Here is a 12,698-nt window from a genome sequence, read left to right on the forward strand (position 1 = left end):
TTCAAATGCAAACTAGCAGGACTCCTCACAAATTACTGGTATCTAGGTAGAAAAGACAGGACAGAGCTTACATCATAGATTATCAAAATATTACACAGTTGGTCTCAACAGAGCAGCTTTCCCAAGCTGCGGCATACTGATCCTAAAATTACTAGCGAGAAAAAAAAGTATGTTAAGGTTTATGTTTACACTGACTCCATGTCATAATTATTCTCCATGCTGGGATCCTCAGAAGGATCTCTATGATACAGGCAATAATGACATCTACCTCTAAATCTTTTCCCTCTTGATTCATCCATGGAATGCTGGTTGAAGTAGCAATGTTTTTTAATAAACCACATCAGCTGGGACGCCTGGGTGGCTCAGTCGGTTGAGCATCAGACTTCGGCCCAGATCATGATCTCACAGTTTGTGAGTTCAAGCCCCGCGTTGGGCTCTGTGCTGACAGCTCGGAGCTTGGAGCCTGCTTCAGATTCTGTGACGCCCTCTCTGTCCCTTCCCCACTCATGCTCTGTCTCTGTCTCTCAAAAATGAATAAACGTTAAAAAAATTTTTTTTTAATAAAATAAACCACATCAGCCTTCCCATCCTTTCTTTTGGAGCAGTTAACAAAGTCCACCCTTCCTCCTGTTGCTGAGTATTCGGTCCATAAGCCCCTGTGGTTTCTTCTCGTTGTCCTGCTGTTGGGGTGGATATGCTGGTAGAGGGGAAGGGAATTTGATACTAGGCTCAAGAGCCAATTTACTAAAGTTCTTTATTAATACTTCGGAGACAGTTTGAAGGCAGCTGAGCCTTCCTGGAATTTTCTTCACTGGCCATCTGAGAAGGTTCCGGGCCACAGGATAGGTAAAGCTTCGTTGGCAAATCCATTGAAAGCCTAGTCACAGACCGAAGCTCCTTCTAGATCTTTGGATTCCAGTGGAAGGTGATGCTCAGGACTCAACTAGCTACAAAATAGCCTGGAAAGAATGAAATAGCCCAGAAAGAGCGAGAAAACCCAAGACTCCAACAAACCGTGGTGAGAGAAAGAACATGTATGCTATGATACCTAGCATACACCTAAAATGCGTACCTGACCATTCATTCAGTCATTCTCAAGTGTTTATTTAGGGCTTACTCTATGTTAGGTCAAATATAGACAATTGTTACGCACAAGCTGATCTGGTCTCTGAACATCACAGAGATGCCATGGTGACAGTCAGTAACCAAACCATCCTCCCAAACTCATGTTGAATTTAAAGTAATATTAAATACAACTTTCTATGCTTCAATTGTTTCATTTCTGAACAGGAGTAACACAACCTACTCTACAAGGTTGTAATGAGGCTAAAAGAAGATTACTGTCATGAAAGGACCACAGAGGAGATGCCTGATAAACATTTACTTTGTTTTTGAAGTTAAATGGCAACAGTTGGCCCAGAGGACTACAGATCAGGAAGTCGCTGGTAGAGGAGAAGTGGAGATAAGGCCACAAAAGTGAAGGAAATCTCCAAAAGAGAGAGAGAGGTAGGCACCAGCTCTAAGCAAAGGGGGAGGGGGAAAAGAGGAGCCACAGGAAGGCGACTAAGAACTTGTAAGAGGGGGACTGAAAAAACTAGGTTCTACTGTTACTCGATATTAAATGACTTCATGGGAAGGATTTACAAATTGTCTGGCGTGTGTCTTATTTTTATAAATACCTGTTCACACAGACAGTAATAGCCACCAGGTTACAGTATGAAGGACAGAGATGTCAACGTCTTAAATGACATCAAGAAAATTATCAACACTGAGCGGGTCTACCAAGGGTTGCATTTAGTCGACTATTATTCAACTCAGACAAACTGGGAAGGAGACCAGTCTAAGCTGTTGAAAACTATGAATTATATTCTTTAAGTAAACGCAATTTTATTGTGTCAGACCTATACAATGATGTCCTGTTAGGCCAAAGAGAGTACTGGTACGTAGGTACTTTATGAAAGTATTTTATACTTTTTTCATAAATGACCGAAATTATTAATATGCAAATTGACAGCACACAAACAGACAATATCAGACCACATACAGGTGCCCTCTGCTTCCTGAAAGTTCATGTTACGCCACTTCACTTTTATGGAAGACCTGCATTAGCACCTATTTTCACAAAGCAAAGGAAATCCAAGGAATTTTGCCTTTAAGAAAAAAGGCAAAGAGTGAAAACAGCATTCAGCATTTGTTGCAGCAAACCTTCTAGAGGCAGGGCGCCCCCGGTAGCCAGAAGGGGGTCGCCAAGCTCCCTCGCCAGGAACTATACTCAGCATCTCAGCACCAAGCTGCCAGAGCTTTGGACTGTGTCTGAGCGTCTGGGCTTTCCCTTGAGGTATTTTGTACTTCCATTAACAAGATGTGTCCTAAGGTATGAGAAAAACCTACAAGAGGTTATTTTGGGGGGTTGGGGATGCTCCCGAATGTTACATATAAGTTCATGGTAATTGCTTTTTCACTTTACACCGTTTCGGCTTAAGAAAGTTTTCATAGGAATGCTCTGCTTTTAGATAGTGGGGGAGACCTGTACTTGAAAAATGTGTTCTCTCGAGTAGGTTAATTATATCCTTGCCATCTCTCATACCATTTTTTTTGTTTGTTTACTGAATCCACTTAGCTTAATTAGACCAAAAGCCATCTCTATCTTAATCCCATGCCAACTACCAAAAATCCCCATAGTAATGACATTTTACCATACATTCAAATGAACGTATGAATATTCTTCTCGTTGAAAACGTGCAGTTACGTTTAAGCTGTCTTTTTCTAGATCAAATTCTCAATGGGCAACTGAAGTTCTTGAATGAAATAAATATGTTTAATATATGGTCTCTCATAACAAATACAGCAGCCTGGGCTAAGGATTTGGTCCCTTCGTTTTGCCCCACCTCCTGCTCCTGTCAGAGCACAGCTAGAGCATTCTATTCAGTTCTTATATTCCATTCTGGGCATCACATTTTAGTGCAAACTCTAAGAAAATGAAACCCAGCTCAAAGAGAATGAGACCTGGAACCATTTCCTATGAGGGACAATTGAAAAAACTGGGACACCTGGTCCAGAGAACAGATGACATGGAGAAACAGAAAATAATACCTGTCTCCAGCTGTCTGAAGTGCTACACATGTACGAGGCACTGACCTTGCTCTTCTCTTTGGCTTCAGAACAGTAATCTTCAAACACAGGATGCAGGGGGAGCTTATTAAAGCTTGTGAAAGGGACGCCTGGGTGCCTCAGCAGGTTCAGTGTCCGACTTCAGCTCAGGTCATGATCTCGCAGCTCGTGAGTTCGAGCCCCGCGTCGGGCTCTGTGCTGACAGCCCAGAGCCTGGAGCCTGCTTCAGATCCTATGACTCCCTCTCTCTCTGTCCTTCCCCCCGCTCACTCTCTGTCTCTCAAAAAATAAATAAGCATTAAAAAAAAAAAAAAAAAAAAAAAAAAAGCTTATGGAAGCAGGGATCTGGGCTCCAGAGGCACCAACTGCCATTTAAAATGGCCCTATGTGGGGGCGCCTGGGTGGCTCAGTCGGTTGAACGGCCGACTTCGGCTCAGGTCATGATCTCGCGGTCCGTGAGTTCGAGCCCCGCGTCAGGCTCTGTGCTGACAGCTCAGAGCCTGGAGCCTGTTTCAGATTCCGTGTCTCCCTCTCTCTGACCCTCCCCCATTCATGCTCTGTCTCTCTCTGTCTCAAAAATAAATAAACGTTAAAAAAAATTAAAAATAAAATAAAATGGCCCTATGTGAAGGAGAGTTGAGTTTCAGCAGGAACCACTGTTGACTGTGATGTGGGGGGTCCACAGAGCACACTGTGTCAAACACTGCTTTGTAGGGTGAACAGGAATCAGTGGGCCAATGTCACAAAGAATAAATTATAGCTCAATATGCAAAATAAGAAAGAAAGAAAGAAAGAAAGAAAGAAAGAAAGAAAGAGTCCATCATGATTAAAGCTTCTCTAAAATGGAAAGACTTATCTTGTACATTCCTATTATTGATAAATTCCAACCGGAACCTGGGTGACCACAGTCAAGATGTCATAGAAATGAGTGTTCACCAAGCAGATGGTTGTGCTGCATGGAAGCCAAGGGATTCAATCGCTAATAAGGGTGTTTATTTCCAGATTTGTTAAATAAAGATGTCGGTTCTGATCATTATCTTTTATACAGAAGTTACTTGACAGTGGGACAGATAAAAAAACAGAGACTGTACAGACTTCTGTTAATTTTGAAACAAGGACAATAATTGGTCAATTAACTTTTTTCCTTGGAGGATCCTAAAGTGAACTATGATTACAGGGGAAATATTAGAATATTTTATTTTCTCCTGCATTATTTTTTGCGACAAGATGAATTCTTGAGCCTTGTGAGTAACTTACCATGTGTTGACCAAATATGATAAGACACCACGAGTGACACAAGTATTTGGAGTAAAGAATATCGTAGCAAGGGATCCATCCACCAGACTCATGTTCTATAGGGTGCGGGGAACAGAGAGATGAAGAGAAAAGGGAAAAAATGTAAAAAATATCTTTTATATTTGTATTTCACTGATTTCCCAGCCCCCCTCCCCCCATTTCAGTTGTCAGCCTTAAATTTACTACAAGCCAAAAGTTCAAAGTCAAAGTTAATTGTTCTAAAAAGAATGAAAGAGGGGCACCTGGGTGGCTCAGTTGGGTGGGTGATCAACTTTGGCTCATATCATGATCTCACAGTTTGTGAGGTCGAGCCCCGCGTCGGGCTCTGTGCCGACAGCACGGATCCTGGAGCCTGCTTCAGATTCTGTGTCTTCCTCTCTCTCTGCCCCTCTCCTGCTTACCCTCTGCCTCTGTCTCTCTTTCAAAAATAAATAAACATTAAAATTTTTTTAAATAAAAACAATGAAAGAGAAGCAGGAGGAGAAATGATATCTTTTCACTTCCTGAACAAGCCAATTTTGATATTGGTAGGGAAAGGGGGCTGATTCATAATAGGTCAGATGTGATGGGAAGCCAATAATGAGACATTAGTTCCATTTGTGGTTTGGCTGTGTGAACTGTTAAGCTGCAGGGTGTGAGAGAGTAAGCTGAGGGCCCAGATTCATGCCCTTTTATAACATAAAAAGTCCTTCATTTTTGAAGCCAATGTACATGCTTTTTAAAAGTAGGGACATAAGAGAAGGATATCAACGTATCTCTTTATCTGAGAATGAAGAAAGCTGTGCTGGTCACTGGAAGGCCTTTCTGAGGAAGTTACATTTGAGCTAAGCTCCAAATGAACAAAATAATCCTGATACTTGAAGATCACAAGAACAGCTTATAAGGCAGAAGGACCAATCAAAAAACAAGTGCTTGCTTCAAAAGTACAAAAGATTACTTTGCTGGGGCGTCTCGGTGACTCACCCTGGTGCCGATCCTGCTTGGGATTCTCTCTCTCTGCTCCTCCCTTGCTCTCTCTGCCTCTCTCAAAATAAATAAATAAATAAGCTTAAAAAAAAAAAAAGGTTACTTTGCTAAAGGAGAAGGAGCTAGTTTCCAGGGTTAGGGATACTGGGAAGATCCTCGAGTCCAATAATATGGCTCATATGGTCTTTGTGGCTTTAAAGCCAGAGCCACAGCGGCCACTAAAGATGGGAAGCTTCCGTGTTAGGCTCTGACTGACATAAAGAGACCGCTAGACCTGCACACTGACTGGACAGGAACCATGGAGATTCTTGCTTTCCTCTCAGTTGTCTGGAGGACCAGCTAATAAAATTCAGACACATGAAGGAGTTCCAACCCCATGGGTCGACTTTGACCAATGAAAGATGGGAGATAGGAAGTGGCCAGCAGATAAGCCGGTTGGTTGCTGACCCTCCTCTCTGAGGGCCTGTCTCTAAATGTTTTTATACAGCCTCTCGGCAAGGCCCTGTGAGACCATGCAACTAGCAAACTGGGGGCAGCCCAGTAGCACTCCCCACTTAACATTCATTCTCACTCCTTTCCTGCCTTACTAAATTCCTTTTCCTCTCACTCCTGTTTCCTGGGATTGCCCTCTATGATAGAGATAACACATAAGCTTTTGCTTCAGGCAGTTTTCTAGAGAACTTACTCTAATGTGTATGTATTCATTAATTTAATCCTCACAGAAATCTCATGAGGCAGGTACTATTAATATCCCTATGATGTAGATAAAGAAACTGAGCACAGAATTACGTAACGTGCCCAGAGTTGTGCAGCCTTAGGAGTGGGCCAGCTGGCCTATAAAGCCAGGAGATCTGGTTCCACAACCTCTATATTATGGACACACTGGCTGTGTTCATGGGGTAGGGACTGCATTCAAAGTGGGCTTGCAAAGTCTCATACACAGTGAATGAGCCTGTTCTCGGAGAGTACTATCCCTCTTTTCCCACCTCCTAGGAGAGGTCATGAAGCATATTATTAGTGTCCCTTGGCCCACATGGCTAGGCTCATTGTATTGAAAGAGACCGGCCTGCACAATTAGCTAGCCTTCATCGGAAATAGCGTTAACTGGGGCGCCTGGGTGGCTCAGTTGGTTAACCGTCTGACTCTTGATTTCAGCTCAGGTCATGATCTCCCGGCTTGTTGGATCGAGTCCCACGTAGGGCTCTGTGCTGACAGTGTGGAGCCTGCTTGGGATTCTCTCTCTCCCTCCCTCACTCGTACACACACCTTCTCTCTCTCAAAATAAATAAACATTTGAAAAAATTTTAAAGAAAAAAAAAAGAGCATTAACCACTTATCAAACATCTATTCTGTGCTGAGCCCTATTCCAGGTACTCATTCTAGAGAGCTGGGAAAACAGAGCAAAGACAAAAGCAGGGCAGGGACCAGAATAAGGCAAGTTAAGCACTCGCCTCAGGCACAAAATTTAAGGAGGTCCCAAATACCCAGTAATCTGGAGAAACCACATTTCAATGCAATAATTTTAAAAATACAAATTAATGCAAAAACTGTCACGATAAGCAAAATATTTTTAAAAATTTTAATGTTTATTTTTGAGAGAGAAAGAGAGACTGACATAGCATGAGAGGGGGAGGGGCAGAGAGAGACACACACACATGCAAACACACACACACACACACACACACACACACACACACACAGAATCCCAAGCAGGCTCCAGGCTCTGGGCTGTCAGCACAGAGCCCACCTCGGGGCTCGAACTCACAAACCGTGGGATCATGACCTGAGCCAACATCAGACGCTTAACTGCGCCACCCAGGCGCCCCAAAAATATCAAATGCTCTACCAAGTGCCCCACCAGGCCATATTGGAGCCTTCGACAAAAGGCATAATCAGTAATACTAATCTTTCTCCTTAGTCCCACCCTGTAGAGAAGAATAAATAATTCAAGGTGCATATTGCCTTGGCCTTCAGGGCCATACTCAGTCCCAGAGTAGAATGAGGACTGTTTTAATAGCTTCAGTGTACAGACCTACCTAACACACACATTTGGATAAACAGTTCCAGTCTGTGCCCAACATTATCCTCTCCTACACCCAACCTAGGGGCATTAAATAATATTAAATTAAATTATTCAGAATTGAAGGTACCTTTAATGATCTCTACCTTTGAAAATGAAAAAAAATCACCATGTTCTTACTGATGATTTTTTTTAATCTTAGAGTTAAATAAGAAATATGATTGAAGGGGTGCCTGGGTGGCTCAGTCGGTTAAGTGTCCAACTCTTGATTTAGGCTCAGGTCATGATGTCATGCTCTGTGAGGTCAATCAGGATCTGCACTGGCAGCCAGACACATGGTGATTCTCTCTCTCCCTCTCTCTGCTCCTCCCCTGCTCAAGCTCTTTCTCTCTCTCTCTCAAAATAAATAAATAAACATTAAAAAAAAAAAGAAATATGATAGCAGGTGACAATGTCAATATTCAGTTAATATTCAATAATGTTCAGGAAATGGGGAAACTGAAAATAGAAGATTATAAGCCTACTTTATAATTTTCATATTTTTATTCTATTCCATCATAACAAATGATAATCATGAGATAAGATGACAAAATTAATTTAAATGTACAGAAGTACAAATTCTTATCTTAAAATTATAAAATGGTACGTCTTATATACACGAGCTTTGAGGTCATAGAGTGAAGAGATGTTCTTCTGTGCCTAGGAAGAATTATCTTCTGGGTTCTGAGAAAGAAGATTCTTTAGAGAATAAAACTCCACCTGAATTGTTTGTACTGTACTCAAATACATCAAAAACTTTCTGTTTAGGTGTGGATTTCGTAAAGGGGGCTAGATCTAGGAAAAGGCTTCTGTGCAAGCTGCTTCCCTGAAGCGGGGGATGGGGGGGCGTAGAGGCCAGCGTGGAGAAGGGCAGGGAAATTCCCAGCTCTGGAGGAGAGCAAAAGGGAATACCCACAAGAATCAATGACAACTTGGCATAGAATTAACTTCCTCTTCCTAAACTTGCCGAAACACTTCTTAAAATCAAAACAAAACATAGCAACAACAACAGAAAACCCTTCTTTCTTTTACAACTGAACAGCGGTGATTATTGTGAGGCTGTTCACCCGTACTTTCCCAGTAGGGTCAGGCCATAACTTGATTTAACTGCTTTTGTACTGGGATAAATGGAGAGAAGGCGGCTACTCTTTCCATCCCTCCCAGCTTTGGTTCTGTTGGCCAGTAATTATAAATATGCCACATTGGTAGTACTTTCTTATGATTCCTGCAGCCCATAGTCATTCTGGAAGTTCTTTGCCATGTATTTATTCGTATTTCATATGCCATGTGGCTGATAGGAGTCTTGAATGCACCACAAAGATAAACCCTTCTCCAGCATTAATAACGGTTAGGGGGAAAGCGCTTCTTAATGATCATTCAAAATGAGTTAAGTTGTAAACTTTCTATCATTGGGTTCCTATGTGCATATTATAAAGGTTTGCTAGTCAAAAGTCTATAGCGCGCGCGTACACACACACACAATGACCTTCAGTGCTTTTAGCTATTTTGTCTTTAATTAGGAGTTAGTGTAACCATTTCCTTAGGTAATAGCCAGTGCACACACACACATAAAGACACACACACATTTTTCAGGTTCAAGAAAATCTTCAAATTTCAATTTAGAATAACGTTCTAGGGGCGCCTGGGTGGCTCAGTCAGTTAAGCGTCTGACTTCGGCTCAGGTCATGATCTCACGGCTCGTGAGTTCAAGCCCCATGTCTGGCTCTTTGCTGACAGCTCGGAGCCTGGAGCCTGTTTTGGATTCTGTGTCTCCCTCTCTCTCCCTCTCTGCCCCTCCCCTGCTGTGTCTCTCTCTCAAATATAAATAAACATGAGGGGCGCCTCGTGGCTCAGTCGGTTGAACGCCCAACTTCGGCTCAGGTCATGATCTCACGGTTTATGAGTTCGAGCCCCATGTCAGGCTCTGTGCTGACAGCTCAGAGCCTGGAGTCTGCTTTGGATTCTGTGTCCCTCTCTCGCTGTGCCCCTCCCTCACTCATGCTCTGTCCCTCTTTCTCTCAAGAATAAATAAAACATTTAAAAAAATTTTTTTAAATAATAAACATCAAAAAAAATTAGAATAACCTTCTAATTTTCAGTCTAATGTTCTCAGTCTGAGGAGGCAAAATTAAGCTTTTGAGCCAATACTTTCGGTATCCTGAAACAGAATGATGCCCAAAACACCATAACAAATCTTAATACTCAAATGAGGTTATTTCAAAAGCTCAGTCTAGATATACCATAAGGTCTCTCTCTACTTCTTCATGCGTCTGGTTTGCACACGGAGGCTCTTTTGGAATTTATACTTGAGCCAAGCTTCTGCCTCTGGAGCAAGAGCTACGCTGTGTGTTCAAGCTCCATGAAAGTTCTGCTCTGGGCAAAGTCTCAAATATGATTTAACAAAACAAAACAAAAAAATGACACTGTGTATATAATAAGTAATTTTCTAGCTATTCCAAGCCAGAGAGAAAAGTGAAATCATTCTTCAGATGCCATGTACCTGGAAGAAACAGAACAATTCAGTTTTGAGTACTGTCATTAGCCCCTTTTTATCCCCAGGGGAAAAGTTTTTCATGCTGTAAAAACAACAACAAATTGTCAATTAATCTCATTTTAGAATCTGTAAATTTTCTATCTCCAGATGTGAGACTGGATATAGAACAGATGGAGTGGATGAGAAGGAAGAGGAAAGAAATACTTAGGATAATTTCCCCCCTCAAGAAAATATGACCGTATAAATCACTAGAATGCAGTCTTTCCAAATATAAACGAGACATTGTTTGGCCTAAGAAATTCTATAATCTCTGAAAGTTGAAGCGTGTGGTCAGTGAATATTTCTTTTTTTACCTTCACTTTCATTTGTTTGAAACGTAAAGGACAGTACTATAAATTGGAAAACCACTACTATAGTAAATAAAATCAATTAAGCCCAGGGGTTCATATGATGTATAGAAAATATCGAGTAAAAAGTTACCCTTAAAATTACATTTATATTTAACTTTGCCTTCATTTTTCTTTTCACTTTACAGTCATATCTCTATGGGAATATAGAGAAAGATGTTTGTGTTCAACCCACTCTTCAGGTATGTCTATTATTCTAGATTGTTTGCCCACCACCAATGTTTACATGAAAGTCTGAGGTTCCTCCTGGGATAAAAATCCTTCCTTAAGGAAATAAAAAAAAAGGTTCAGACAAGGGTCATGGTTATGATCCAGCTTTGTTTTGTTTTGTTTTGTTTAAAAGCCTTGGCAGTCAGCGGAGAAGGTGTTCTAAGTACGGCTCCATAATTGTCCTCTAATTTTCTCCCCTGATGCAGACCCCAAGTGCTGTATTGGCCTTCAAGCTGTTATCCTAAAAACTGACATCAGGGCACAGGTAGAAGAGCCATGGGGAAAGGTGTAATCGAGCCAAGGTGGATAGAGCCCCCACTCCTGCTCAGGACACAGCTTGTTTGTAGTTGAAACTCCAGAGAACGCAGGGCCCCTTGGACTCCACAGGAACCCAGCACACCTCTACATTGATGGCCATGTCCAACGCACATCTACTGAGCCTGATGGGGCACCATCAGTGAGCTACAGGGGACACACAAGGGTGAGGAGAGAAGATTGGAAAGGAAGAAAACACAGACCCATGCAGTAGCTATTTTGTTATAAGCACAGGTGAGACTTTCTGAGTAAGGGTCATGAAAAAAATAGGTGAAACAATCAAAGACTTGTGAATGTACGCACACCTTTCCTGCATTAAAATCGTATAAAATCCACAGTAAATCTAATGGTGGATCATAAGAAGGATGGCACATTTTGTGAAATGAAGCTAGATAATAAAGGAAGTTTATTTGTCAACTTTCGTATTTGTGTTATAGAATTCAACCTCGTGGTTAACTCTCTGGGATGTTAATGTGATTGGCCTATTTCATTATATGCCATAACTTGAAAATGCATTTCATCCAAGCTAGCCCACTGTGGGGCATATACTTCAATAGCCCCATTTTAAAGAAGAACTAATTCAGAAGAACCAATGACTTGTCCCATATCACACAGTAAGTGCAGAAAGGGACAAACGCAGGCACTCTGACCTGGAATCCTGCACTCCTGTCATAGCCCGGCATGACCTGCCAGTGTCCTCACAGCTGCCTGGTGATACCAGAGTCAGTGAGTGAAAGTTCTAGGCTGACAATTGGGAAATCCCAAATGAAATCCTTCTGGCTCCTGTTCAGCTTCTTTTTTGACCTTGGGAGAGTCATGTAACTTTCTATTTTCTTTCCCCATCTGCAGAGTGGGTTGGGTAATAATAACACCTGCCCCACCCAAACTTCCATGAATGTTATGAGGAAGAATTAGATAATGTCTGCACTGAGTTTTGCTCTCCTTAGAAGAAAGTCCCTATAAAACTCAAGGCAGAAATTCATTATGAGGACTGATGAGATCAAAGCCTGCAGCCATGAGCTGGGGAAGCTTTCCCCTCTACAGAGAGCATTTACTGCTCTACACCCTAATAACATTCCTCCCTTAAGATTCTAAGACGATTTGCAGATAGTCATTAAGTAAATCTTGCTGCCCTTAAGCAAGGTGCAATTTGCACTGTAACAGCCTAAAGCTTTATGGAAATAAATTCTTAGGAGGAGCAAAGGCGATGCTTAAAAAAAATCATTCAGGAATTAGGATCCTTAGGTCTGTTTTTCTAGCTGCCTACTCTCTATATCCACAAAATACAATTTTTATTTAACTCTTTCATTTTCCATTCGCAGCAGCTAAGTAGTACCATGGCAAGCAGATCTTGTGGTGGGAGACCCCATGCAACCAGAAAGGGGAACAAATACTCCTAAATGGCAGTAACTTTAGGAGCTTTGGGCAACTCTAAAACTTTATATGAATCTCTAGTTTTAATATTTGCCTGAACCAAAAGTACTATCTTCTCTCCTCCTTGTTGGGCAGGTCCGTCCTTTCCTTCGGAAAGTGGATAAGGCCATCAAACCACAAAAGAGCCCACTGTTTGGCTTTAGGGAATCCATCTTCCCAAAATGTCCGGATCCACTAACCAGGTCTTGATGTTTGCATAATATTGCCTAACCTCATTTTCTAATGTCTCAACTTGACTGCATTTCATTTTAATTTATTAAACTATACTGGCAAAGTCTCAGAGTAAAATGCTGTGCTATCTTATTTTTGAATCTACATGTTAATCATGTCTAATTGGCCTTCATTTCCATCTGCACACATCTCTAGTCCTCATCTCTGGAATTAGTAGATCGACCAACCCAGTCAT

Source organism: Lynx canadensis, chromosome B2 (assembly GCF_007474595.2).
Source record: "Lynx canadensis isolate LIC74 chromosome B2, mLynCan4.pri.v2, whole genome shotgun sequence".
NCBI lineage: Eukaryota > Metazoa > Chordata > Mammalia > Carnivora > Felidae > Lynx > Lynx canadensis.